The 27,703-nt window shown below is 44.2% G+C and overlaps 1 protein-coding gene across 5 annotated transcripts in view; it reads left to right on the top strand.

The window, feature by feature from the left end:
• The window catches only part of LOC120063255 (autism susceptibility gene 2 protein-like), a 462,402-nt gene that overhangs the window by 203,966 nt on the left and 230,733 nt on the right, over positions 1–27,703 (top strand). The gene's annotated exons all lie outside the window — the stretch shown is intronic.

Genomic DNA, 27,703 nt, shown 5'->3' on the forward strand with positions numbered 1-27,703 from the left:
AATGATGAGGCTTGATAGAGGCAGTCGTGTCTTTCTAGTTGTCCATGTTGTCCTCTACACTCTACACAAAAAAAGGTGCTATCTAGAACCTAAAATGGTTCTTTGGCTGTCCCCATAGGAGAAGTCTTTGAAGAACCATTCTTGGTTCCAGGTAGAACCCTTTTGAGTTCCATGTATAACCCTTTCCACAGAGGGTTGTACATGGAACCCAAAAGAGTTCTACCTGGAACCAAAAGGGCTTCTACGTGGAACCAACAAGGATTATCCTATGGTGACAGCCAAATAACCCTTTTGGAACCCGGTTTTCTAAGCGTGTACATGAAAGGGCTAATTTATAGAGAGCCTTATCTCCCGTTACAACACTAGACCTGCCTGTGAGTGTCATGGCAATTCTTATTGTAGCTTCAGTGTTATCAAACAAATTAACAACATCTATAAATGGTTTGTCACTGCTAATCAGGGGAAGAGTATCTGCTGAGGTAGCGTTTAAAGAGCCAAACAAAGCTTAAGTTAAAAGACATTGATCTGTGTGGGTCCTTATGGTGCTACTGCTGCGTGTAAATGGAACATGTCCCATTCCTATTCCCTCATGGCTGCATACTCTCACAGAGATGAAAACAAACAAGACCTCCCGGAAGCTGCTGAAGCCCTTTCGCTTGAGCTGTCAGTTTGAGTCTGGTGGAGGGAAGGAAGGAAGGAGAAGGCCCCCTGTCTTTATCTGTTCTTCACGGATAGCGAGGCAGGGGGAGGGTGAGAGAAGAGTAAGAGTAAGTAAGAGTAAGATCAACAAAGATCGAGAGAGAGGGAAGTAGAAAAGGAGGGAGGGAGGGAGGGAAGCAAGAAAAAGCAAGAAAGTGCACAGGGGCAGGAAGTCTCACATTGTCCTATCTGATGGTGCTGCCCTCTGGGCTGCTTGTGGGCAGAATGATTCAGAGGGTCAGCTCTCTCAGAGTCAACTCTGGCTTCTGGGGCCGCACAGGGGCCCTTATCAGCAGGTGCTCTGGCCTCTGAAATGGGGCCTCGGAACCCCCAGGGGCCTGTCGGAGAGAGGGAGAAACGAACGCAGCCAACGGGAGGTGTTGTGGCTGGAGGAAGGAGAGGGGTGGCGGGTAGGTGGGGGGTGGTTTTATCTGTCACAAGGCACTAAGAGGTCAAAACCCCAATCTCTCTTGACAGTTTGTTTTCCACTTCTATAGGAGATAACGCCTCCGCTGTTTCCACTGACATATGTCTCTGACGTTGCATGCCTGCCAGGCTGCTTTATCAGAGAGGTTCATTTGAGACGTAAAAGAAGACGTTCAGATGTAGACACATACGGAATTGGAGCTGTAGGAGGACTGAAGCCATAGGTTTAGTTGTAAAAAATGATATATTGTTGGAACATCATATTTATAGGTACATGTTAGCATGTATTAACGTACAATATGGCTAGTTTCCCATTAGCATACATGAGCTGTACACATCCGACTCCTTACACTAATCTGTATTAAACTCGACCGCTGATAACAGGTAATATACAGCACAACCACTGAGCACCACTATCAGTCTGAGGTAAAAGTGGATGTGGAATAGTTTCAAGTCCTGTTTCCCTCTCCTCTCTTCTGTGTTCCTCTGGCTTTATTATAGTGTCACACATTTGGGAGACAATATCTGGCCCATTTCCTCAGCTGTTCACTACCTGCTTGTTTTTACAGGGGAGAGGAGAAGGAAATGGCCCCTGTCCCTAAGTCTTTCTGGTGATTTATCTTTCTCTCTGGGGCCCTCAATAAAAACCTCCAGTCCTCCTCTGTGCCTCGCTCGGCGAGATAGGCTTTAAGAGATGGAGAGAAATGTAAAAATATCACGATGTGGCGATCTGCCCCTCCAATATCCTCTTGCAGGCTTGAAACAGAACAGAGGAAGACAGTTTACGAAAATAAAAAACAGCTCCTTTTCACCCAGAGGAAGCGATTGAGCTTCCTCCAGCCGAAGCCACTGATCCACTGAAGGCCCAACTCTTGTTTTCCCCCCTTCACAATGCAGTCTTGAAAACCCGACACTGGCAACACAGTGACTAGGGCAGTGTTTCCCAAACTCGGTGCTCGGGACCCCAAGGGGTGCACGTTTTGGTTTTTGTCCTAGCACTACACAGCTGATTCAAATAATCAACTAATCATCAAGCTTTGATCAGCCCAATGTGTAGTGGTGGGGCAAAAACCAAAACGTGAAGCCCTTGGGGTCCCAAGGACCGAGTTTGGGAAACACTGGACTAGGGCCAGACCCTCTCAATGATGGACTCTTTATGTCATTGCCTACGTCGATAAAAAAAAAAAACATCCAGGGACTGAAATTCCAAAAAATCACAAGGCAGACATGCCAGAACGTCTCGATTCAAAACCAAAGTTTGCATGCAAAACCTTTGTAGTGGTTTTAGTGGGCGGCAGGTAGCCAAGTGGTTAGAGCATTGGGCCGGTAACCGAAAGGTTGCTAGATCGAATCCCCGAGCTGACAAGGTAAAAATCTGTCGTTCTGCTCCTGAACAAGGCAGTTAACCCACTGTTCCTAGGCCGTCATTGTAAATAAGAATTTGTTCTTGGCTAGTTAAATAAAGGTTAAATAAAGAAATGTAGTTGATGCAAACTAGCCACCTGTGAAATGCACTCATTAAAAATGACCTCTGATTTCCATCTTGCTGGTATACCAGTTTGTATTTTATTCAAGTGGATAAATGAATGACGTTGGCGTTGGCGTAGTTCCTCTGTGCCAATAGTGTCACTGTGTTGCCTAGGGTCCGTCTTTTCAGACTATTCACAATGATTGTAGATAGACCTTGCACTGAGATGCAGTTGGAATGCTGATACTGTACGTTTTTGGGAGGGTTTATCAGTATGTTGGCGGTTACAACCTTAGCTGGGATGTCTAGGTTGAGCTGGAGTGTTTATAGCTCACAGACACACCTGTTGGGTATTACCCTGCTCCGGTTTATTTAATCGTATTTTATGCTAGATGAGTCTACACTCAAACATAACATTCGCAAAGTCATCTGTGCGTTTCTAAAACAACCTCATTTAATTGATTTGGCATTCATGACCTCCGCTTTGTTCCAAATAAATGTCCTTGTCTGACAAGCAAGGTTTAAAGACAAAAGATCTTTATCAAATACATAATAAGCTCTATTAAAAAGCTTCATGGTTTATTTAACTAAACAACATGATTCATCGGATTATATGTTAAATAAACCGATTGTTATAAAAGCCAAAGAAGGAAATTGAGGGGAAATTATACAACATATTTAATGTGATTTTACTATAAAAATGTATATCTTTCTCAGTGAATGTAACGTCACATATTACCCACCAATACACCCTATGAGCTGAGGAAGGCCCTATCTTTTCCCCTACATTAAAACTCTCTCGCTCTCTCTCTATTGCTCTCTCTCTGTATCTCTCTGTTTTTCACTCTCTCTCTATCTTTGTCCACAGTATATTTGTCTCCCCTGTCTCACCTTGAAACTCCCCCATCCCAGACCCCCTCTGTTCGGCCATAGTTTCCATCGTCTTGCAGGTGTCTAGCTACATACCAGCGGCCCCTGCACATTGTGAAAATTAGTAAAATAAACCAATGGCCCAGCAGGATAGGGTTGGAGCCCTGACATTGTCCACCCCTCTAGTGAGGTGTTGTCTGTCAGTGGCGCTCAAGAAGGGCTGTCCGGGATGAAAACCCTATTTGATTATGCCTGTGTGCGGGCCTGCTTCAGAGCAGGGGCCTGCTGCTCCCCTCTCGCCGGGGGAGCCCGGCTGTTGCCACTAGCAACAGATAAAAATGGCTGTTAACCACAGCAGGGCCCACAACACATCAATCATTTGCTCCAGATAAAGGCTTTAGGCTTCTGGGTGCCCGGCACGCTGAATGGCGGTGGACAGAAAATCCCCTTTCCAATGACTGCACAGCCCCTATGGTGGAGGGGTGGAGATGCCATTTAAAATCCGCCAACACAAAAGGTACTCTGGGAGAGGTCATTTGAATAAAAAGGCGACATGGTGAATTAGTGCAGGCCTGGCCTCAGAAACCGCCGGCATAGTTCGCTTGTTCTAAATGAACTCTTAATTGCTTTTGCCCACTTGGCTTTGCGCCTAAGGTTTTGTGCAAGAGTTGGGGAGTCCGGCATCACTGCATACCCGCATATGGCTTTTCGAATGGAATTGATATTAGTGATTGAAAAACAACTTAGAATGACCTAGAGGGCTGTGATTTTGGCCCTGTGGCATTTTTCTCTAGAGGTGACATTAATGGTTCATTTCAGCCCTTTCTCAATCCAAACCACTGTTAAAGTAGAACTCATTTTAGAGAATGTACAAGGCTCTATGTAGATCTAATAGATTATTAAATGAATCTCAGTGTTACGATCAACCATGTTTATGTCACACTGAAACACACAGGCCCCAGGGGTATAGGGTAAATATGTATTTGTTTTTCTTAGTTGATGCCCCCCACCAACTTGGCCCAATTTAAGAGAAAGGTCTGTCCATAATGTTCAGTAACTAAGTGACGATGCTCTCAGGATTTGTATACCGCTGGCATTCCCCATTAACTTACACCTTCCTAATATTGAGTTGCACCTCCCCTTTTTCCCTCAGAACAGCTTCAATTCGTCGGGGCATGGTGTAGAAGGTGTCGAAAGTGTTCCACAGGGATGCTGGCCCATGTTGACTCCAATGCTTCCCACAGTTGTGTCAAGATGTCTGGATGTCCTTTTGGTGGTGAACCATTCTTGATACACATGGGAAACTGTTGAGCCTGAAATATCCAGCAGCGTTGCAGTTCTTTGCACAAACTGGTGCGCCTGGTACCTACTACCATATCCAGTTCAAAGACACTTAAGTATTTTGTCTTGCCCATTTATCCTCTGAATGGCACACATACACAATCCATGTCTCAAGGCTTAAAAATCTGTCTTTAACCCATCTTCTCTCCTTCATCTACACTGATTGAAGTGGATTTAACAAATGAAATCAGTAAGAGATCATAGCTTTCACCTGGATTCACCTTGTCAGTCTGTCATGGAAAGGGAAGGTGTTCCTAATATTTTGTACACAGTGTATATGGGCGCTCTAGACAAATAAAGCGATAATTCTACTCATATATTACATACACCGCAATCAAGGCCCAATTACATGCTACTTTCATTTCTAAAATCTCTGAATGCAGACTTGAATGCTTTAATAAGCTGTGTAATGAAGGATCTGGGTGTTTGGCCATTCTCCTAGATTTACTATGGCTTTCATAGCCCATTATAACACACCATTTGCATCAGGAAATTACAATGCTCGATATCATTATCCAACCCTAAACCTGATCATAAATTAAACCTCCCATTTCAAACATCCATCTGTCTGGGGAGTGATTTCTGGCTGCATTCTCACCGGGGAGGGAAATGAAGGACAGAGAGGGGAGAGAGTGAGAGAAAGAGGGGGAGAGGGCAGAGAGGGAGAGAAATGTGAGAGAGAGCGGAGAGAGTAGCCTCCTGTGGGTTGTGAATAACTTCACTTTGTCAGTCAGAGGCATTCATGTAATCAGCCATGGCTCTTTCTCTCTGCCTCCTCTCCTCCCAGCTCAAAGCTCAGAGGCCACATTAAAAGCTAATCAGTGGCCACCTTGGTGGAGAGGCTGTGATGCTAACTCTTCTAACCAGGATCACTAACCTTCCTGCTGTCATCTGGCACAGAAGCAGATTAGTATGTGCAGATCGATATGACTAAAGGGCTTGGCCTTACTATGTCACCAAAGAGGGGTGTATTTGTATTCAAAATGGCACCGGCTCTATCATTCTTTCTTTCTTTCTTCCTCTCCTTTTCCCTTTCATTTCCCTTCCCCTCTGTCTTTCTCGCTCTCGCTTTCGCTCTCTTTCTCTTTTTCTGTCTCTCTGTATACGGTATATATAACATATGCCACTTAGTAGACACTTATCCAAAGCGACTTGGATAAAAGTAATGTGTGCATACTGTAAATGTTTCACTCATGGGTGGTCTAGAGAATCGAACCAACAATCCTGGCATTACAAGAACCATGTTCCATACTCTACCAACTGAGCTACAGAGGATCACTCTCTCTCTAGCATCCAACTTGATTATACACTGAAGGGAACATAATAAATCATGGTAATTTTTTACACCGCTGCAGGTAATTAATTCAGCATGACTACTGAAATATTAGTCAAAGGTAGAGACACACAGACAGACACATATCCGTCCCCTCCAGGTATCCACCGGAAACCATTTTAGATCTGGTAAAAAATATAGATCTTTGTGATTTTGAGGCCCTCTTTCAAGAGACACACATCTTGTCTTGACTTTTTCTCTGCTCCATTCCCACATGTGAAAACATCTTACTGCACTGCTGTGCCTAGCTGTTGAAATCCTCTCTCCGCCTAGTCTGTCTCCCGTGCGCCCTAATGATTGTTTCAGGAAACAAGCAGGAAACATACCTGTGATGGCCAAATCTTACTGAGAGAGGAAGAACAAAAGGCGCTATGCAACAGATAGTTGCAGGCTTGTGTCAGAGGAAGGACCTAAAAATTGTCAAAGACTCCAGCCACCCTAGACTGTTCTCTCTGCTACCGATGCACCAAGTCAGGACCCTGAACAGCTTCTACCCCCAATGCATAAGTCTGCTAAATAGTTAGTTAAATAGTTAACCAAATAGCTATCAGGACTATCTGCATTGACCCTTTTTGCACCCTTTTTACTATTTCTCTATTTTCTTTCTCTCTGCATTGTTGGGAAGGGCCCATAAGTAAGCATTTCACTGTTAGTCTACACCTGTTGTTTATGAAGCATGTGATGAATAGCATTTGATTTGATTTGGAGCAGAGCTGAGAGCCAAGTAAACCTCCTCTACTGTGAGACTAAAGACCCGTGGGCCTCGCCGAACCCCGAGAGCTCCCACCACCGAGAGCTCCCACCACCGCGTAAACAAAGCCTGGAATGAAGGTGAGCCTGGGGCTGACACATTAACACCACTGATAAAATGTTTATTTTATGGCCCTGGTGGATTCCAGCATTGGGACTTCAGGGGCGGAAAAATGAACACCACTTGCCTTCGCCTGCCTGCCTTTTTGCAGTCTCTCATTTGAATCTAGCGCTTTTCTCATCTCTTTTTGTCCGTCGCCTCGCTCTCTGCGACTCGCACACCTCCTACAACACTTCCTTAGCTCATTTTAAAGGTACTTAAACCCTGGCTCATAGCCTTTTAAGGGTGTTAGGTGATACTTTATTTTTCATTTGAAGGCCTAACATCTGAATATCTTCAGCTGTAATGCAGGCTGTAACTTTTGTTGCCATGCCACGGTTCAGTGGTTCGCAGCAAGGCCTTAGTTAAGGTTACAAAGTAACCACACAAGATGATAATACTACAGTTATCTTTGGCTTTCCCCCCTCCAGAAACTCACCAGAGCCAATCATATCCCCTCCACATAAGTGTGTGGTTCGCGAAGCCATACACAAAGTTAGTAAGTAGGTCATGTTCTGCCGATCGTCTTCTAATCACTCAACGAAACCACCATTTTTTTCCGTCTGAGCCCCTGAGCCTTGCTTCTGGGACTCCCAGCTCCAACACACTCACTAATTTGGTTTTCTGTCATGTTTTTTTTCTTCTCCTTTTCCTTACCCCATATCTGACAGTCGACATGCGACACAACCCCCCCTCCCACACCTCCTCCTCCCTCCCTCTCTCCAGGTTGTGTCTGGTGGAGCAGTAGGCAAGGTGGCAGATTACAGGAGGAGTGGTATAATTATACTTCCAGCTGATTTTGCTCCTTTTATAAGGGAAAGAACTGTTAATGACAGTGTTGTATATTACATCCCCCTGAGGCCACATACTGAGTAAAGCATAGTCTGGGGAGGAGCTGCAGGAGCCTGGTTCCGTTTCTTCATCAGCTTCACTTACTACTGGCTGATTTCTTTGTGTTTTCTCTCTCTCTCTCTCTCTCTCTCTCTCTCTCTCTCTCTCTGTCTCTCTCTCTCTCTCTCTCTCGCTCTTCTTTCTGAGAAAGTAAAAAAAACAATAGCACAGAGGAAGAGCTTGCGGTTTTTGATGCGATGTCACCTCGTTTCACTGTGGTTTGGCCTGGGGCTAACAGATGCGCAGAGCAGGTACAACCCAGATTTCCTGTAATGTGTGTGTGAGGCGTGTGGGCGCTCGCTGGCGCTGCACGAGGCAAACAACAGCGGGCCTTGAACGTTCTAAGTCCACCCTGGTGGTGTGCAGAACGCCCATGCTGGCTAGCCCTGACTAGCCCCTGGCTCCTCCACCACCCCCCTCCCCACAATGGCTTACTAGCACCATGCGGTGAGAGGACTTGACCAGCCACGCCCTGGCATCCCCTCCCTCAGGCCAGGCCCTGCATAGTGTTTCCCATCTACGTGCTCTCACACACGCGGGCCAGATCTGATCTCCAAAATTGCAGATGAGTTTGTTTTTAGATAAAGGCGCTTAATCATAATTGCTGATCCGGCTTTTCATGTGGCATTCAACCAGTAATGTAGTCCCACTGGCAGATGTCTGATCTCACAGTGTAGACAGGCTGGATGCTTACTTTCAGCAGCCTCACTCTCTCTGGGTCATTATTGGTGTTATTTGACTATATGTAAATCCCCAGTCAGTCAGTGTAAAGCTAATGTCTGTGTCTCTGGGTACACCAGACTAATGTCTGTGTCTCTGGGTACACCAGACTAATGTCTGTGTCTCTGGGTACACCAGACTAATGTCTGTGTCTCTGGGTACACCAGACTAATGTCTGTGTCTCTGGGTACACCAGACTAATGTCTGTGTCTCTGGGTACTCCAGACTAATGTCTGTGTCTCTGGGTACTCCAGACTAATGTCTGTGTCTCTGGTTTACACCAGACTAATGTCAGTGTCTCTGGTTTACACCAGACTAATGTCTGTGTCTCTGGGTACACCAGACTAATGTCTGTGTCTCTGGGTACTCCAGACTAAAGTCTGTGTCTCTGGTTTACACCAGACTAATGTCTGTGTCTCTGGGTACTCCAGACTAATGTCTGTGTCTCTGGTTTACACCAGACTAATGTCTGTGTCTCTGGGTACACCAGACAGATAGGGAAAAGTAAACATGATTTGTCTTTGTCTCCTCAAAGGCCCCATGCACCTGTTGATATGAAAGCCACCTGTTTCACTATCTCTCATCTGACATAGACACTATCTGACCAAGATGTATCTTTGCTTTGTCTTTGAAGCCTGGATGAAACAGAAATAGTACACACTGGTTCTGATATATAGTCACATATTTCCCGATAATGTGAGAAATTGTGTTTTGCTTAGATCTTCAATTAAATATGTGTTGGCATTTAGCCAATTATTCGTCAGCCTACCACGGCCCTCCATGTAGTTCTCTATCCAGTCAAAGGATCCCAAACATAATCCCATTCCCTACATCACACAGAGCAGTCATCTGTACCTGCCTCACTACTAGGCAGGCCTCTCCCAGTGGGAGAGTGTATCACATTCTTCCCAGACCTCCTCCATGGGCCCCCAACCAACCAGAATCATATTAAAGATTCATGTCCATAGGGACAGCGACCGCGAAGGCGATTCCTTCCTGTTGTTCACTCTCACCACCACAGTATGGACACCCAGGAATTGCATTAGCTTTCAGAAATCTGCATTTTCAAAATGCAGAAAATAGAAACATTCACATTTTAAACCATTTCACCTGCGTTTTATATTGAAAGTCAACAGTGTTTTATTGCTTGAATTTAGATAAGGGGAATTAAGATAGTGCAACACATTCAACATACTTTTTTTATCAGATGACAACAGACAGAAGTGCAACGCTATTTGGCTAGCTGCCACATATTTTTTGTGATAACGATGCAGGGCCATAATATTTCTAATGTTTTTCATAGAAAGAATGTAGCCAGTTACCTTCCTAATGATTTGCTTGAAGTTAATCTTGCATTTTAACTTTCTACTGGAGAAAAACTACACCTGAGGAAATTACCGGAGAAAAGTAGCCTACACATCAGTCAGAGCTGTCTGGTGATCCAATGACGAGAGCAAATATATTTCATACGAGTGGAGAAGTGCAACTGAAGCACGAAATTACTTTTTTCACATTCATGATTTGGAACGAACCCTGACTAAAGCCGAGCAGAATTTACAATAAGAAACTAATTTAGATCTGCGTTTATAAAACGCAGCAAGAATATTTTTCTGTGTTTTATCTTTGCTTTTCTGCATGAAAATAGCAGAATCCTGCGTTAACGTGACCCCTGCCCCCCTCCTGTTCTTCACTCTGCTTGCCACAGTGTGGACCCCCTCCTGTTCTTCACTCTGCTTGCCACAGTGTGGACCCCCTTCTGTTCTCCACTGACACCGCTCCTCCCGCCACAGAGTGGAACAGGTCTGGACATGTGGGAGATTAAGCGGGCCCTGCTGTCTCAGTGGGCTTCCTGTCTCCATGTCTCCCTGTTCCCAGACTAGAGAAGGCAAATCTGGTACCTAGCCTCCTGCTCTCCCTCCCACCATCCCTCCTTCCCTCCCTCCGCAGAGCGTCAAGCCATGGCAGCGGGTCGTCCTGGCCAGGCCCGGCTTCATCACGTCTGCCAGATGGGCCGAGAATTAGATCTCTACTCCCACGATGGAGGGGTGGAGGGAAGTGGTGGAGGGAGGTAGGGAGGGAGAAAGGGAGGGATGTGGTGGAGGGAGGTAGGGAGGTGGTGGAGGGAGGGAGGGAGGTGGTGGAGGGAGAAAGGGAAGGGGGTGGTGGAGGGAGAAAGGGAGGGAGGTGGTGCAGGGAGGTAGGGAGGGAGGTGGTGGAGGGAGGGAGGGAGGTGGTGGAGGGAGGTAGGGAGGGAGGTGGTGGAGGGAGGGAGAAAGGGAGGGTGGTGGTGGAGGGAGAAAGGGCGGGAGGTGGTGCAGGGAGGTAGGGAGGTGGTGGAGGGAGGGAGAAAGGGAGGGTGGTGGTGGAGGGAGAAAGGGCGGGAGGTGGTGCAGGGAGGTAGGGAGGTGGTGGAGGGAGGGAGAAAGCGAGGGTGGTGGTGGAGGGAGAAAGGGCGGGAGGTGGTGCAGGGAGGTAGGGAGGTAGTGGTGGAGGAAGGGGATAAAACAGTAATGGTTTTTGTTTTCATTTACATTGCAAGTTATTACATTTTAATGTAACACCTCTTGGGACCCGGGAGCATTAAATGGCTGTTCTTGAATAATCGACACTAACTGCAAGCAAATGCTGGGGAGAAAAGAAATTAGCGAGCGCAGCAATTTGGCACAGTGATTATAGTCTCCTCTGAGGCAGTTCCTGATGATTTAAGAATGCTAACATTTAAGCAAGTCAGATCTCATTACTCCTCAAGGTTAAATCGAGCTGCGTCGGAGGGAAGGGGAGGCATCCGTCGCTAGATTGGAAATTAGGTCTCTATTTTCTTTTTTTCATGCTTCGTGTTCCTATCTCTTGCTTTGACAGTGGCTTGTTTGAAAATGGCGTGTGCTCAGGGCAGGAATCAGCGAGACCCCGGTGACACTTTGGAGCCAGATTTTAATTGGATCAGTGATATTCTGTTTCTGAGCTGTAATGTCTCCTCTGTGCCAAATAACATCACTTAACTATGCGCAATAAAAGATGGCTTTTAAACTGCAGTTCATTTTGCAGTAGACCTGTATTTTGTAGATGCAGACTTTCCAAATAGATAGAGACAATTGAAAAGAACAAGAAAAAATACTGAACGACAATTGTCTTGTGTATTCAGACATTTCCGATTGTGCCATAAATGCACCTTTATGTTGTATTTTTCCATTCTTTCACATGGGTAATAGGAAAAGAAAACAATTTTCGAAGCAATTTCAGTTCCATCGTCTTTTGTCCAGCATGTACCTTATTCAACCATTCATTCACTTTTTTTCCCACACAACAACCTTGATCCAATTAGCTGACAGGGACAATAGCTTGCTCTTCCTTCCGTAAACCAAACAAACGTGAAAGGTTATAACAATACGGAAGCCTTTTTTCCATTACCGGCCGTCAGATCCTTTTAAACGTGTTTACCCGTTGTTTATTTGTCACCCTGTTTTTTTCCATCCAAGGGGGCTCAGCTGGGAATGTGAAAGGCGATGAGGATAATGATGCGAGGGGGAGCAGAGCAGAGCAGAGAGGATGCAGATGCACTTTACTATAACACGTTAGACCTGTGATAAATTCTCCCCGGCACGGCACAACCAGAGAGGATAGAGAAGTTGGTACTGAGACAGATGGGTTTGACTTTTATCTCTACGGCTTCTGAAGGGAGGAGGAGAAATCGAAACATTTGTTGCCACTGCTACGATGAGATTTATTTAAAGTAAGGCATGAGCAGGAGCTGAGAAGCTACTTTGGGGAATAGGCTGTATCCCCCCTCCCAGCTGTTGTTGTTTCTATGCAAAAAGGAAAACATTGCAAGTCAAATGTAATCATCATAACATTCGGTTATGCATCGTTTCGAATATAATATTAGGTTCACTGTCGCCTGGAATTCCTTATTTTGCCTGTAATTTGCATATTGCAATGCTACTAAGAACACTGTTGTTAATAAGAACCAATCACTAACTCTGTCCTTGCATTTTTAGAACATCTAAGAACATGTTGTTGTTTCAAAGTGAATACATTATCTACACTTCATTATCAATTGTTGGAAGCAGACGCCACAGTTCTTATTTTTCTTCTTGTAGTCAGATATACATATGTAGGCTAGCTTCTGTGTACGCCTCGTGAGGTTTTCTTGTCACCAATGGGATTCGTGTTATCAGGAACGTAGCTGGCTACGACCATAGCGGGGTTATCCCTAGGAAGGAGCAAAAAGCCTTTAAATTGTAACCAGGAATTTCCACATGAAACATTCATGCTTAAGTATGATTAAGATAGATTAAAGAGGGTTTGTTTGCTTCTTAAAGGCCCCGTGACAGTTTGGAAATGGATCGAGAAGAGCTTTCACAGCCGTGGTCTTCCTAATCCCACTCCAAGATTTCTCACCCACCTTTCCTGGAAATGATTTACATAACGTTTTCACATGGGCTTTGAGTCAAGCACAAGCACCTCAAGGTTCCTACCTACCAGTTAATGCAGCAAACTACAAACCAACAGATTAATTCTTTTAGACTGTTTTTTAAAGCTGTTGATGCAATGTGGAGAGAAGAATCAACAACATACACCATACAGTTGGTGTGTCTGAAGTTTACATACACCTTAGCCAAATACATTTAAACTCAGTTTTTCACAATTCCTGACATTTAATCTTAGTAAAAATTCCCTGTCTTAGGTCAGTTAGGATCACCACTTTATTTTAAGAATGTGACAGAATAATAGTAGAGAGAATTATTTATTTCAGCTTTTATTTCTTTCATCACATTCCCAGTGGGTCAGAAGTTTACATACACTCAATTAGTATTTGATAGCATTGCCTTTAAATTGTTTAGCTTGGGTCAAACGTTTTGGGTAGCGTTCCACAAGCTTCCCACAATAAGTTGGGTCAATTTTGGCCCATTCCTCCTGACAGAGCTGGTGTAACTGAGTCAGGTTTGTAGGCCTCGTTGCTCGCACACGCTGTTTCAGTTCTGCCCACAAAATGTCTATAGGATTGAGGTCAGGGCTTTGTGATGGCCTCTCCAATACTTTGAATTTGTTGTCTTTAAGCCGTTTTGCCACAACTTTGGAAGTATGCTTAGGGTCATTGTCCATTTGGAAGACCCATTTGCGACCAAGCTTTAACTTCCTGACTGATGTCTTGAGATGTTGCCTCAATATATCCACATAATTTTCCTGCCTCATGATGCCGTCTATTTTGTGAAGTGCACCAGTAACTCCTGCAGCAAAGCACCCTGTCACGTTCCTGACCTGTTGTCTGTTATTTTTGTATGTGTTTAGTTGGTCAGGGCGTGAGTTGGGGTGGGCATTCTATGTTTTGTGTTTCTATGTTTAGGTCGTTGGTAATTAGCCTTATATGGTTCTCAATCAGAGACAGGTGTTTGACGTTTTCCTCTGATTGGGAACCATATAAAGGTAGGGTGTTCACACTGTTTGTTTGTGGGTGGTTGTCTTCCGTGTCTGTATGTATGTTCGTACCACACGGGACTGTAGCGTTTTTTGTTTATAGTCTATACCTGTTCGTGCGTTCTTCGTCTTATTTTGTAAGTTCTCTAGTTCAGGTCTGTCTTCGTTCGTTTTGTTATTTTGTAATTATTCCAAGTGTTGTTTCGTGTTCGTCTTCGTCGTTTAATAAATTCATTATGTTTTCTAAACCCGCTGCATGTTGGTCTGATCCCTACTCCTCCTCTTCGGACAAAGAGGAGGAGAACAAGCGTTACACACCCCCACAACATGATGCCGCCACCCCTGTGCTTCACGGTTGGGATGGTGTTCTTCGGCTTGCAAGCCTCCCCGTTTTTCCTCCAAACATAATGATGGTCATTATGGCCAAACAGTTCTATTTTTGTTTCATCAGACCAGAGGACATTTCTCCAAAAAGTACGATCTTTGTCCCTATGTGCAGTTTCACACTGTAGTCTGGCTTTTTTATGGCGGTTTTGGAGCAGTGGTTTCTTCCTGGCTGAGCGGCCTTTCAGGTTATGTCGATATAGGACTCATTTTACTGTGGATATAGATATTTTTGCACCTGTTTCCTCCAGCATCTTCACAAGGTCCTTTGCTGTTTTTCTGGGATTGATTTGCACTTTTCGCACCAAAGTACGTTCATCTCTAGGAGACAGAATGCGTCTCCTTCCTGAGTGGTATGATGGCTGCGTGGTCCCATGGTGTTTATACTTGCGTACTATTGTTTGTACAGATGAACATGGTACCTTCAGGCATTTGGAAATTGCTCCCAAGGATGAACCAGACTTGTGGATGTCTACAAAACATTTTCTGAGGTCTTGGTTGATTTCTTTTGATTTTACCATTATGTCAAGCAAAGAGGCACTGAGTTTAAAGGTAGTCCTTGAAATATCAAATCAAATCAAATCAAGTTTATTTTATATAGCCCTTCGTACATCAGCTAATATCTCGAAGTGCTGTACAGAAACCCAGCCTAAAACCCCAAACAGCAAGCAATGCAGGTGTAGAAGCACGGTGGCTAGGAAAAACTCCCTAGAAAGGCCAAAACCTAGGAAGAAACCTAGAGAGGAACCAGGCTATGAGGGGTGGCCAGTCCTCTTTTGGCTGTGCCGGGTGGAGATTATAACAGAACATGGCCAAGATGTTCAAAATGTTCATAAGTGACAAGCATGGTCAAATAATAATCAGGAATAAATGTCAGTTGGCTTTTCATAGCCGATCATTAAGAGTTGAAAGCAGCAGGTCTGGGACAGGTAGGGGTTCCATAACCGCAGGCAGAACAGTTGAAACTGGAACAGCAGCAAGGCCAGGTGGACTGGGGACAGCAAGGAGTCATCATGCCCGGTAGTCCTGACGTATGGTCCTAGGGCTCAGGTTCTCCGAGAGAGAGAAAGAAAGAGAGAAGGAGAGAATTAGAGAGAGCATACTTAAATTCACACAGGACACTGGATAAGACAGGAGAAGTACTCCAGATACTGCAGCATAAATACTGGAGGCTGAGACAGGAGGGGTCAGGAGACACTGTGGCCCCATCCGATGATACCCCCGGACAGGGCCAAACAGGAAGGATATAACCCCACCCACTTTGCCAAAGCACAGCCCCCGCACCACTAGAGGGATATCTTCAACCACCAACTTACAATCCTGAGACAAGGCCGAGTATAGCCCACAAAGATCTCCGCCACGGCACAACCCAAGGGGGGCGCCAACCCAGACAGGAAGATCACGTCAGTGACTCAACCCACTCAAGTGACGCAACCCTCCTAGGGACGGCATGGAAGAGCACCAGCAAGCCAGTGACTCAGCCCCTGTAATAGGGTTAGAGGCAGAGAATCCCAGTGGAGAGAGGGGAACTGGCCAGGCAGAGACAGCAAGGGCGGTTCGTTGCTCCAGAGCCTTTCCGTTCACCTTCACACTCCTGGGCCAGACTACACTCAATCATATGACCCACTGAAGAGATGAGTCTTCAGTAAAGACTTAAAGGTTGAGACCGAGTCTGTGTCTCTTACATGGGTAGGCAGACCATTCCATAAAAATTTAGCTCTATAGGAGAAAGCCCTGCCTCCAGCTGTTTGCTTAGAAATTCTAGGGACAATTAGGAGACCTGCGTCTTGTGACCGTAGCGTACGTGTAGGTATGTACGGCAGGACCAAATCGGAAAGATAGGTAGGAGCAAGCCTATGTAATGCTTTGTAGGTTAGCAGTAAAACCTTGAAATCAGCCCTTGCCTGAACAGGAAGCCAGTGTAGGGAGGCCAGCACTGGAGTAATATGATTACATTTTTTGGTTCTGGTCAGGATTCTAGCAGCCGTATTTAGCACTAACTGAAGTTTATTTAGTGCTTTATCCGGGTAGCCGGAAAGTAGATCATTGCAGTAGTCTAACCTAGAAGTAACAAAAGCATGAATACATTTTTCTGTATCATTTTTGGACAGAAAGTTTCAGATTTTTGCAATGTTACGTAGATGGAAAAAAGCTGTCCTTGAAACAGTCTTGATATGTTCGTCAAAAGAGAGATCAGGGTCCAGAGTAACGCCGAGGTCCTTCACAGTTTTATTTGAGACGACTTTACAACTATCAAGATTAATTGTCAGATTCAACAGAAGATCTCTTTGTTTCTTGGGACCTAGAACAAGCATTTGTTTTGTCCGAGTTTAAAAGTAGAACGTTTTCAGCCATCCACTTCCTTATGTCTGAAACACAGGCATCTAGCGAGGGCAATTTTGGGGCTTCACCATGTTTCATTGAAATGTACAGCTGTGTGTCATCCGCATAGTAGTGAAAGTTAACATTATGTTTTCGAATGACATCCCCAAGAGGTAAAATATATAGTGAAAACAATAGTGGTCCTAAAACAGAACCTTGAGGAACACCGAAATGTACAGTTGATTTGGAGGACAAACCATTCACAGAGACAAACTGATATCTTTCCGACAGATAAGATTTAAACCAGGCCAGAACTTGTCCGTGTAGACCAATTTGGGTTTCCAATCTCTCCAAAAGAATGTGGTGATCGATGGTATAAAAAGCAGCACTAAGGTCTAGGAGCACGAGGACAGATGCAGAGCCTCGATCTGACGCGATTAAAAGGTCATTTACCACCTTCACAAGTGCAGTCTCAGTGCTATGATGGGGTCTAAAACCAGACTGAAGCATTTCATATACATTGTTTGTCTTCAGGAAGGCAGTGAGTTGCTGCGCAACATATTTTTCTAAAAAGCTTATTTATCTTGCTCCTTTGCACCCCAGTATCTCTACTTGCACATCCATCTTCTGCACATCTACCATTCCAGTGTTTAATTGCTATATTGTAATTACTTCGCCACAATGGCCTATTTATTGCCTTAACTCCCTTATCTTACCTCATTTGCACTCACTGTATATAGACTTTTTGTTGTCTTTTGTTCTACTGTATTATTGACAATGTTTTGTTTATTCCATGTGTAACTCTGTGTTGTTGTATGTGTCGAATTGCTATGCTTTATCTTGGCCAGGTCGCAGTTGCAAATGAGAACTTGTTCTCAAATAGCCTACCTGGTTAAATAAAGGTGAAATAAAAAATATTTAAAAAAATATATATATATTTTTTTAAAGATTGAGTGTGAGTTTGTGAGAATGTGAGTGTGAGAATGAGTTGTTTCACAACCTGGCTCGTGGGAAGTGACAAAGAGCTCTTATAGGACCAGTGCACAAATAATCAAATCATAATAATCAATAATTTTGCTCTTTATTTAGCCATCTTACATATAAAACCTTATTTGTTCATCAAAAATGTTTAATAACTCACCACAGGTTAATGAGAAGGGTGTGCTTGAAAGGATGCACATAACTCTGCAATGTTGGGTTGTATTGGAGAGAGTCTCAGTCTTAAATAATTTTTCACACACAGTCTGTGCCTGTATTTTGTTTTCATGCTAGTGGGGTCCGAGAATCCACTCTCACATAGGTACGTGGTTGCAAAGGGCATCAGTATCTTAACAGCGCGATTTGCCAAAGCAAGAAACTATCTAGAAATCTGGCAGTGGCTTCTGATTAAATTCAATTTTCACAGAACCGCTTGTTGCAATTTTGATGAGGCTCTCTTGTTCAGATATCGGTACGTGGACTGGAGGCTGGGCATGAAAGGGATAACGAATCCAGTTGTTTGTGTCGTCAATTTCAGGAAAGTACCTGCGTAATTGCACACCCAACTCACTCAGGTGCTTCGCTATATCACATTTGACATTGTCCGTAAGCTTGAGTTCATTTGCACACAAAAAAATCATACAATGATGGAAAGACCTGTGTTGTCCTTGTTAATGCAGACAGAGCAGAGCTCCAACTTCTTAATCATAGCCTCAATTTTGTCCCGTACATTGAATATAGTTGCAGAGTCACTGTAATCCTAGACTCAGATCATTCAGGCGAGAAAAAACATCACCCAGACAGGCCAGCCGTGTGAGAAACTCGTCATCATGCAAGCGGACAGACAAGTGAAAATTATGGTCAGTAAAGAAAGCTTTAAGCACGTCTCTCAATTAATAAAAAAGTGTAAATTCTTTGCCCCTTGATAACCAGCACACTTCTTTCTGTAAGTTGTAAAAGTGTTACATGGTCGCTGCACATATCATTGCATAATGCAGAAAATACATGAGAGTTCAGGGGCCTTGCTTTAACAAAGTTAACCATTTTCGCTGTAGTGTCCAAAACGTCTTTCAAGCTGTCAGGCATTCCCTTGGCAGCAAGAGCCTCTCGGTGGATGCTGCAGTGTACTCAAGTGGCATCGGGGGCAACTGCTTGCACATGCTTTACCACTCCACTATGTCTCCCTGTCATGGCTTTTGCGCCATCAGTACAGATACCAACACATCTTGACCACAAGTCCATTTGATGTCACAAGGCTGTCCAAGACTTTAGAAATATCCTCTCCTGTTGTCCTGGTTTCCAGTGGTTTGCAGAAGAGGATGTCTTCCTTAATTGACCCCCCATAAACAAAACGGACGTATACCAGGAGCTGTGCCAGGCACGCCACGTCTGTTGCAGTAGTTGTTTCAAAACATCTCCTGCCATGTCACTGATGCGTCGTGAAACAGTGTTGTTTGATGAAGGCATTGAAGGTATAGTTTTTTTGGCCTTTTTCCCCAGCGTTGTCCCACCCATATCCGTGGCAGCAGGAAGAATTAAGTCCACCACAATAGTATGGGGCTTGCCTGTCCTAGCCACTCGGTAGCTCACCATATAAGACGCTTCTAGCCCCTTCTTATTAATGGTATCTGTTGCTTTTATACATGTCTTACTACTCGAAAGTCTTCTTAGTTCTCGCTCAAAACACTCCTGTGGCTTATTTTTCAAATTGTCATGTTTCGTTTCTAAATGTCTGCGCATGTGTAAAGGTTTCCCATGAGAGAGTAACGCTTAATGTGATTGGATGTTAATTATTTGACAAGGCTACCTGTATTTGACATTGTGTTTTTTTTCCGCTGAACACTAGATGGTTTCATTTTATTTTTGGCAGTGAAACAAGGTTACTCAGGCGAGAAACAAACTCACCCAAATGTATAGCCCCGTTGGAAAATATAAATGGACTGTTTGAAAATGTGATTCACATTTTTATTTGGCGTACCCCGGACGGCATCGCGCATACCCCTGTCCTAGACGATTCTGTGCTTCCAACTCTGTGGCAACAGTTTGGGGAAGGCCCTTTCCTGTTTCAGAATGACAGTGCCCCCGTGCACAAAGCGAGGTCCATACAGAAATAGTTTGTCGAGATCGGTGTGGAAGAACTTGACTGGTCTGCACAGACACCTGACCTAAACCCCATCGAACACTTTTGCGAGCCAGACCTAATCGGCCAACATCAGTGCCCGACCTCACTAATGCTCTTGTGGCTGAATGGAAGCCGCAGCAATGTTCCAACATCTACTGGAAAGCCTTCCCAGAAGAGTGTAGGCTGTTGTTTCAGCAAAGTAGGGACCAACTCCATATTAATGCCCATGATGTTGGAATGAGATGTTGGACGAACAGGTGTCCACATACTTTTGGTCATGTAGTGTATGTCAGTCAAACTGAAGCTGGTGTGTGAGGAGAAAGGCACAAACCTGTTGAGATGAAATGATATGTTGAACATGCTACAGTATATACCTTGGCTTGAGAAAGCCCATATAAAGCAATCGCCTACACATTTCAGATTCCAGGGTCCTCAGATGGAACAGCAATCACTTCCTTCAGCCAGTGATTCAGATTCAGATTCATTCATATTTGTTTGCCACACAAACAATGGATATGAATCCATTTATGAATCAATTTTATTATCATGTATATGAGATGGTTCCTTCCTATCTGGTAGGTAGATTCTGTGATCCGGAGATAGATCCATACTTAACAATAAAAGATGGGTTTAGACAGGGGTACTTATTTGACAATAATTGAACTGCCACCTTGATGGATGGCAATAGCGATGGCGCCAGGCCTTAACGCCCCAACCTGCCGCCCTGGCGTGTTGTGTTTCTGATCTGATCCCACCTATTTACTGTTATCTGGCCTGGCTGGCTCAAGCCTCCGAGTCAACCTGTCAGCCGAGTGGCAGTTCGAAAAGAAATATAAAATTGAATTAAAATTGGTCGCTCACCCAAAACAGAGGCCCGCATGCCTTAAAGATCACACATCTGTTCCTCTAAATCATTGTTGCAAAGTCAATCCCTCTCCTCTCCTCTCCTCTCCTCTCCTCTCCTCTCCGGCGGACGGGTCGGGTGAATTTTTCATGCCAGCGGGGCCACCGCACGCTTCATCATGTTAAAGTGCCCATGACATTACTGAAGGAGCAGCCGTCCCTGTGCAGCCAGCTATGCTAATGCTTCTGGAAGGAGAAGGAGGAGAGGAGCCTGGCTGGGCTAGAACTGGGCTGCCTAGCTGGATGGTATTATATGGGAAGGAGAGAGAAGTAAGGGAAGGTCAGCAGCAGCGGCCTAGCTGCAAGCATTTAATTGGGATAGGGGCTTAGGAGACTGCAACTGCACTCAGTGGTTCAAATCAAATCAAATTGTATTTGTCACATGCTTGGTAAACAACAGGTGTAGACTAACAGTGAAATGTTGACTTACGGGCCCTTCCCAACAACGCAGAGAGAAAGTAAATAGAGAAGTAATAAAAAGGTAAAACACGTAATAATAAATGAAACCTTTATTTAACTAGGTAAATAATAAATGAAACCTTTATTTAACTAGGTAAATAATAAAGGAAACCTTTATTTAACTAGGTTAGTTAAATAAATTATTACAATGCCTACACTGGCCAAACCCGGATGACACTGGGCCAATTGTGCGCCGCCCCATGTGACTCCCAATCACAGCCAGATGTGATACAGCCTGGATTTGAACCAGAGACCGTAGTGACTCATTTTGCACTGAGATGCAGTGCCTTAGATATACAGTGCCTTAGATATACCTATATACACAGTTGTCCATCATCTCTCACTCTGTTCCCTTATCTCTCTCTTTTTTCTCTGTCATAATCACATACTAACTCTTACTAGCACATTTTATGTCTCACAAACTAGGTTCTATATTCTCACCACCAAGCAGGCAAAGTACTTCAGATACCATGTTAACTTCTAACGCCACAAAACCTCCCTCCTTTATTCTCCCCAAGCCCCTTAATCCTAGAGAGCTGTTTCAGAGCCCGTCCCCAAGGTCACCCAAGGTCACCAGTGGATATTGAGTTTGCCGCACTTAACAGGACCTCTGCAATTTATCCTACATGATTTGTTTGGCTGAGGTAAAAGTCAGCCTTCGGCTCCGACCAGGGAACCAAAATGAAACCAAAATGTATCTCTTTCTCAGCTCTGTGGGGATTGGGTAATGGAAGGACACAGGGGATATACTGTGAACTTTAATGGCTCACAGCATTGTACCCCCTGAAATTCGATAAGTGAGCACAATTGTAAACACAAAGGATTAACTTTGATCTTGATATTGCATGTACAGCATTGATTTATCCGGAGAAGAATGGAGGTTGTGCTGGATGGCAGTGTTACTGCTACATAATGGCTGTGTTGCAGGGAGAGGCCATCTCTCATCCTCAGTTTTGTCCTTCAGGTGTTTTGTATTCATGGCTCAGAATGCTCTGATTGATAGGGATTTCTACGGCTAGACTATCACATCTTGCATCTTTTCCATTGGCTGTCCAGGCACATGCAAAACAGACACAGCCTCTCCCAACTGTTATTTTCAAAGTTGTAAATCGATCTTGTAATCAGCAAGTGCAATCTTGTGAAGCTGAAATACAAAGCAAACAACCACAGAAACAGAAGGAGGGAGGGAGGGGGAGTGGAAGAGGGGGAGTGGAAGAGGGGGAAGGGGAGAGGAAACTATTTCCACTGTTAGTTTGCATTGAACAGCCTCGGAGGTGTGCTTTGTAAAGTTTCTCGCCTTTTCAGAAACCGCCTCGGCGTCTATAAGGTTCTCCACAAGATGAGCTCAACTGATACTCTGGTTCCCACACGCTCTACCTTCTGAAATTTCACAAATGATAGCGGTTACTGACTGAGAAGAGCCTGATAAAATCTCACCTGATTAGAGGGAGAAAAAAACACGCAGTGTGAAAAGGCGAGAAAGGAGAGCAGAATCTGCGCTCATCCGGCCTCTGAGGTTGGTGTCTCAGTTTCAATTGACATATCTCTCTGGCTCGGCCTGGTCTGTGTGGAGCACGGAGTGTAGCACGGAGGACGAGGTGTGAAGACCACCTCATTTCTTTTCTCTCATACTCTACCTCGCTATTATCTCATTCACACGGTTTGTTTTTAAACGAGGCAAGATTCAGCGGTTGTGTCGTTTCAGTATTGTTGTTTAGAACTAGCTATTCAAATTCTACAAAAATGGCGGCCATGTTTTTAGGCATCATTTATCTCCACTGCCCAAACTAATTTAAGACATTTTAGGGAGTCATTTTTGGGGGGGCATCCTAACCAACGTAATGCTCTTGTTTCTATTCCAAGTAGGAATCATTGTAACACCTAACAATGACGTAGCGTCTTCTTTGTCTCGATATAATCTTGGTTTGCCTTAGCAACATGATGTTCCACACTATGGCTGCCACATGGGAACTATGTGTCCTGGTCAAAAGTAGTGCACTTTATAGGGAATATGGTGCCATTTGGGACACACCCTTAGATGAGCCAGGCCCCACGTAGGCATGAATCTGTTCTGAAATAGCCCATGAGTTCAGTCCCTCTGGGACTGGCTGTGTTACAACAGAGAGATGCTATCACCCACAGCCAAAGTGCTACAGCCATTCTTGTTGTGAAGAAACATGGGTTGACTTGATGACATCGTCTTGCTTGTTTATTGTAGACCTCCCCGTGTTCTCTTACTTTGTCTGCATAGCTATCTCTTTTTTTAAAGTATCTGATGATCTGAGATTGCATGGGCTGTATGATGTTAGCTTGGTGACGCACTATTGTAGGCTACATATTCAAGTAGAAGGTCATATACTAATAAATAGTTTACACTTTATTTGTAAACTAATATAACATGCGTTTTAGTCATCATATTATATGCTTCATATTTATTCACATGCATGTGTCTTTAGCAATCTTGGTAATTTAACAACCATTTCAGTTGGTTTCCTGCCTTATTTGCTGAAATGACACGTCATTATGATCGTGCTCCCCCCTCTCTCTCTCCCTTCTCTGGCTGGTGATGCTTGTCAGCAGAGCTGCCATAGGCCTTCATTGCTGTGACTGCTAAAGTCACAATGCATTACAGTGAGGGCCAATGCTTTTCACAGCTGACACAAAATATAGATTTTACTGATAAATCCCTGAAAAAAATCCACATTATTGAGTGCATAAATAAACATGAAGCTAGCTTTGCGACAAGGGTGGTTGGGGGTGTTTGTCTCTGGGGAGAAGAGGAGGGTCTCCTGGGTGTTTAGACTGCTTAGCTATCACCCAGCAGGGCAGCCTAACCCACCTCTCTCTCAAAGCCCCAGCAGCTATCTGGATCTCAGTGGTACCATGGAGGCAAAGCAGAATAGCTTTCATTTAACATTTACTCAGCTCTGCCTTGAAAGCAAGCCTTTAGGGTAATGTTAGGTCTTTTTCAAAAGTTACGAAGATGTAATTTGACAAATTAGCTCCGCAGACACTCCGGTTGTGTTTTTAATGGCTACCATGGTTGACAATTAGCAGTGCTGTGTGCTAAAACCGCTACGCTGTTGCACCCGGGGCGGTATGTGCATCCAAAACCTGACAACAATCAACCACTGGGCTAATGGGGGATTATGTATCCCACAGGCTCACTTCTTTTACCTGGGAGTGATGTTTCTATTCACACTATATCAGTGTGCTTGTCTGTCTGTGTCTTTACTCATGTTCAGTATAGGAATCCTGTTATTCCTGACGAGCAACAAACGTATTCAAATCAAATGAAGCTCTGCTGTCTCTCTCTCTCTCTCTCTCTCTCTCTCTCTCTCTCTCTCTCTCTCTCTTCTCTCTGTCTCTCTCGCTCTCTCGCTCTCTCTCTCTCTGTCTCTCTCTCTGTCTCTCTCTCGCTCTCTCTCTCTCTCTCTCTCTCTCTCTGTCTCTCTGTCTCTCATTTTTATTTTTCTCTCGGAAGCACAGACTTTCATTTGAGAGAAAAACCAATCACATTTAAGGCTCTGTTCATCAGCCCTGTGGTCTACATGTCCTGGCCTCTTGTCGTGAGTTTCACCCTCAGACCTGAGGAGCCATTTGCACATAGAGAGCTTGTCTTACACTTTTAATGAGTTGCTCACTGTTATTCTCCGACAAGCTCTGTTTTTATTAGCACAGAATAAATTCCTCTCTCTGGTTTCGAGACAGTCTCTTTAAATTGGATGGAAGTCATTGAATGCCTGCTAGGAAAGAGAGGCCTGTGAAATGTGGGATTAATTTATAAAAATATTTCTATATCTAGTTATTTGTTTGGATTAAATGTGACAAGGTACTGAGACGTGACTGCAGCTGCACGGTGCTCAGTGTATTTCGATGTTCATCCCCTCTCTGTTTAATGTGCACCATTGATTTTCTACCTTCGGTTCTACCTTTGTTTTTCAATAACACGTTAGTTATGTATTTATGTGTCTTTGTTGCACATATAATTTATAAAGTCTGCCATCGGAGACAAAGTTATACTTACTACTAAGATAAAATGTATTTTCAATGAATACCGGAGACAATAGCAGTACAAATGTGTTTGTATTTACCAGTCTATTAACTGGCTTAACTCACAGATGGAGATAATAATAGTGCATTATGGGTAGTGGCGGCAGTAGCGGCAACCTATAATGGTCTCGGTGGGAGCCACATAATCCATTCCCTAATTGTTGGGGGAAGTCGGCACAATGCTGTCACAACGACCGGCTGATTTGGAAAGCAGAGGATTGGGACAAAGTCCTGCCTGAGAGTATATAGCAGCACATCGACCGTTATGGTGCAGAGAGATAAGGCTGAGCAGACTTTGGATTGGCTGGACAGGGGCTGACTGGTGATTGGCTTGGCAGGATGTTAATAATAGGAATAGTTCATATTAATAAAGGCTCCATCTTTAACAGTCTATATGGCCATTGCCTGAGATAGGTTCACAGCCATTGTTCGAGGGCTTAGTCTGAGATGAAAAATACTTTTAATTTCGAGTGTCAGAAATGTAGGCACTTGATGGGGCACATCCATTCTCTGTGATGCCTTTAGACTCTTTCTAATGGAATCTATAAAGTTCTTGCCAAACTGCGCCGGGCCTGCCTGTGGCACTTGTAGGATCATTTGATTTCAGCTAATAACTAGTGTTGTCTCTGAGAAAGCCACACATGAGATCTGTCTGCTCTCCCTGGGCTCCTTTTCTTGGCTTTATGACTCTCTCTCTCTCTCTCTCTCTCTCTCTCTCTCTCTCTCTCTCTCTCTCTCTCTCTCTCTCTCTCTCTCTCTCGCTCTCTCAATTCAATTCAATTTAAGGGGGCTTTATTGGCATGGGAAACAAATGTTTACATTGCCAAAGCAAGTGAAATGGATAATAAACAAAAGTGAAATAAACAATTAAAAATGCACACTAAACATTACACTTAATTTCTCTCTCTCTCTCTCTCTCTCTCTCTCTCTCTCTCTCTTTCTCTCTCTCTCTCTTTCCTTCTCTCTCTCTTTCTCTCTCTCTCTCTTTCTCTCGCTCTGTGTCTCTCTTTCTCTCCCTCGCTCTCTCTCTCTCTTTCTCTCTCTTTCTCTCCCTCTCTGTCTCTCTCTCTCTCTCTCTCTCTCTCTCTCTGTCTCTCTCTCTTTGTGTCTCTCTCTGTCTCTCTCTCTCTGTGTCTCTCTCTCTCGGTCTCTCTTTCTCTCACTCTCTCTGTAAATTAAAACACATCCCTGTTGACACATTGGAGCTTGTAGCTTTTTTATTAGCGAGAGAAGGGAAGTGGTAATGAACTGTGAACACGCTGCTTCCTTCAATTTGGAGCAGAGGTATCACCCATTTTCATGCTCTCTTTGCCAAACACCATATTATTATTCTATCCAGACACAGCTTGAAATTAACTTTGGCATTCCTTTTCTTTTGTTAATATGCAATGTCGGAATGACTGTTTGCTCAATTTACTCTACTTTCACATCAGTGATATTGATACACTAAATTGGGTTTATGAACCAGAATGGAACCCATTTCCCTTGGTCCAAATCTATTCATTTTTGTAGTTATATTGTTTCCCAACTTAGTCCAACCATGTGGATATTCTGTCATTCATATATTTGTTGGTTACAACCCATTGTAACATAGACTATGTTTTTACATCAAATCTATTCATCCTTTGAATTTGTCTATGTTGCTCTGACTTAGTTGTTCTTGTAGTCTCTGTTTTGCCACATATATAATTGCACTCAATCATCTCTCACTGAAGGGATATCATTGTTATGCAGAGTGATACCTGATCATTTACAGTCTACCTTTGTGAAAATGATAAATCGCATCTTTGATATCTCGCCTCGGAATCTGCAATAACTCCCTATTTCAGAAGGGTATGAAATCTGTGAATGTGTATCAATCTTTTGTCATATTTAATACCGGGGCCTTATCTGGAGGAACGACAAGCTCAAATGAGCCAGTGCAGCAATTACCGCAGTGCCAATAAACAAGGGAAGAGAGACCATTTCTGCCTGATGAGAAACCCTGCTGTTCTCTTCACCACCCTCCCCTCCTCCCTCCCTCCACTCCTCTCCTCCCCCCTCTCCATCCCTATCCTCATCCTTCGCTCCACTCCTCCCCTCCCTCCCCCATTCTCTGGGTCACCTATAATTAGGGACTGCAGAGTAAAGTGCACAGGCATTGTGGGGATGTGCTTCACATAAGGAATGATCACAGTGTTTAGAGGATGCCTAACTAGACTAGACTACAGACTACAGACTAAGGTGTTCTGGTACACACACACCCCTACAGAGACACACACACATACCCCCTACAGAGACACACACACACATACCCCCTACAGAGACACACACACACATACCCCCTACAGTGAGACACACACACATACCCCCCTACAGACACACACACACACACACACACACACACACACACACACACACACACACACACACACACACACACACACACACACACACACACACACACACATACCCCCCTACAGAGACACA

Source organism: Salvelinus namaycush, chromosome 18 (assembly GCF_016432855.1).
Source record: "Salvelinus namaycush isolate Seneca chromosome 18, SaNama_1.0, whole genome shotgun sequence".
NCBI classification, from domain to species: domain Eukaryota; kingdom Metazoa; phylum Chordata; class Actinopteri; order Salmoniformes; family Salmonidae; genus Salvelinus; species Salvelinus namaycush.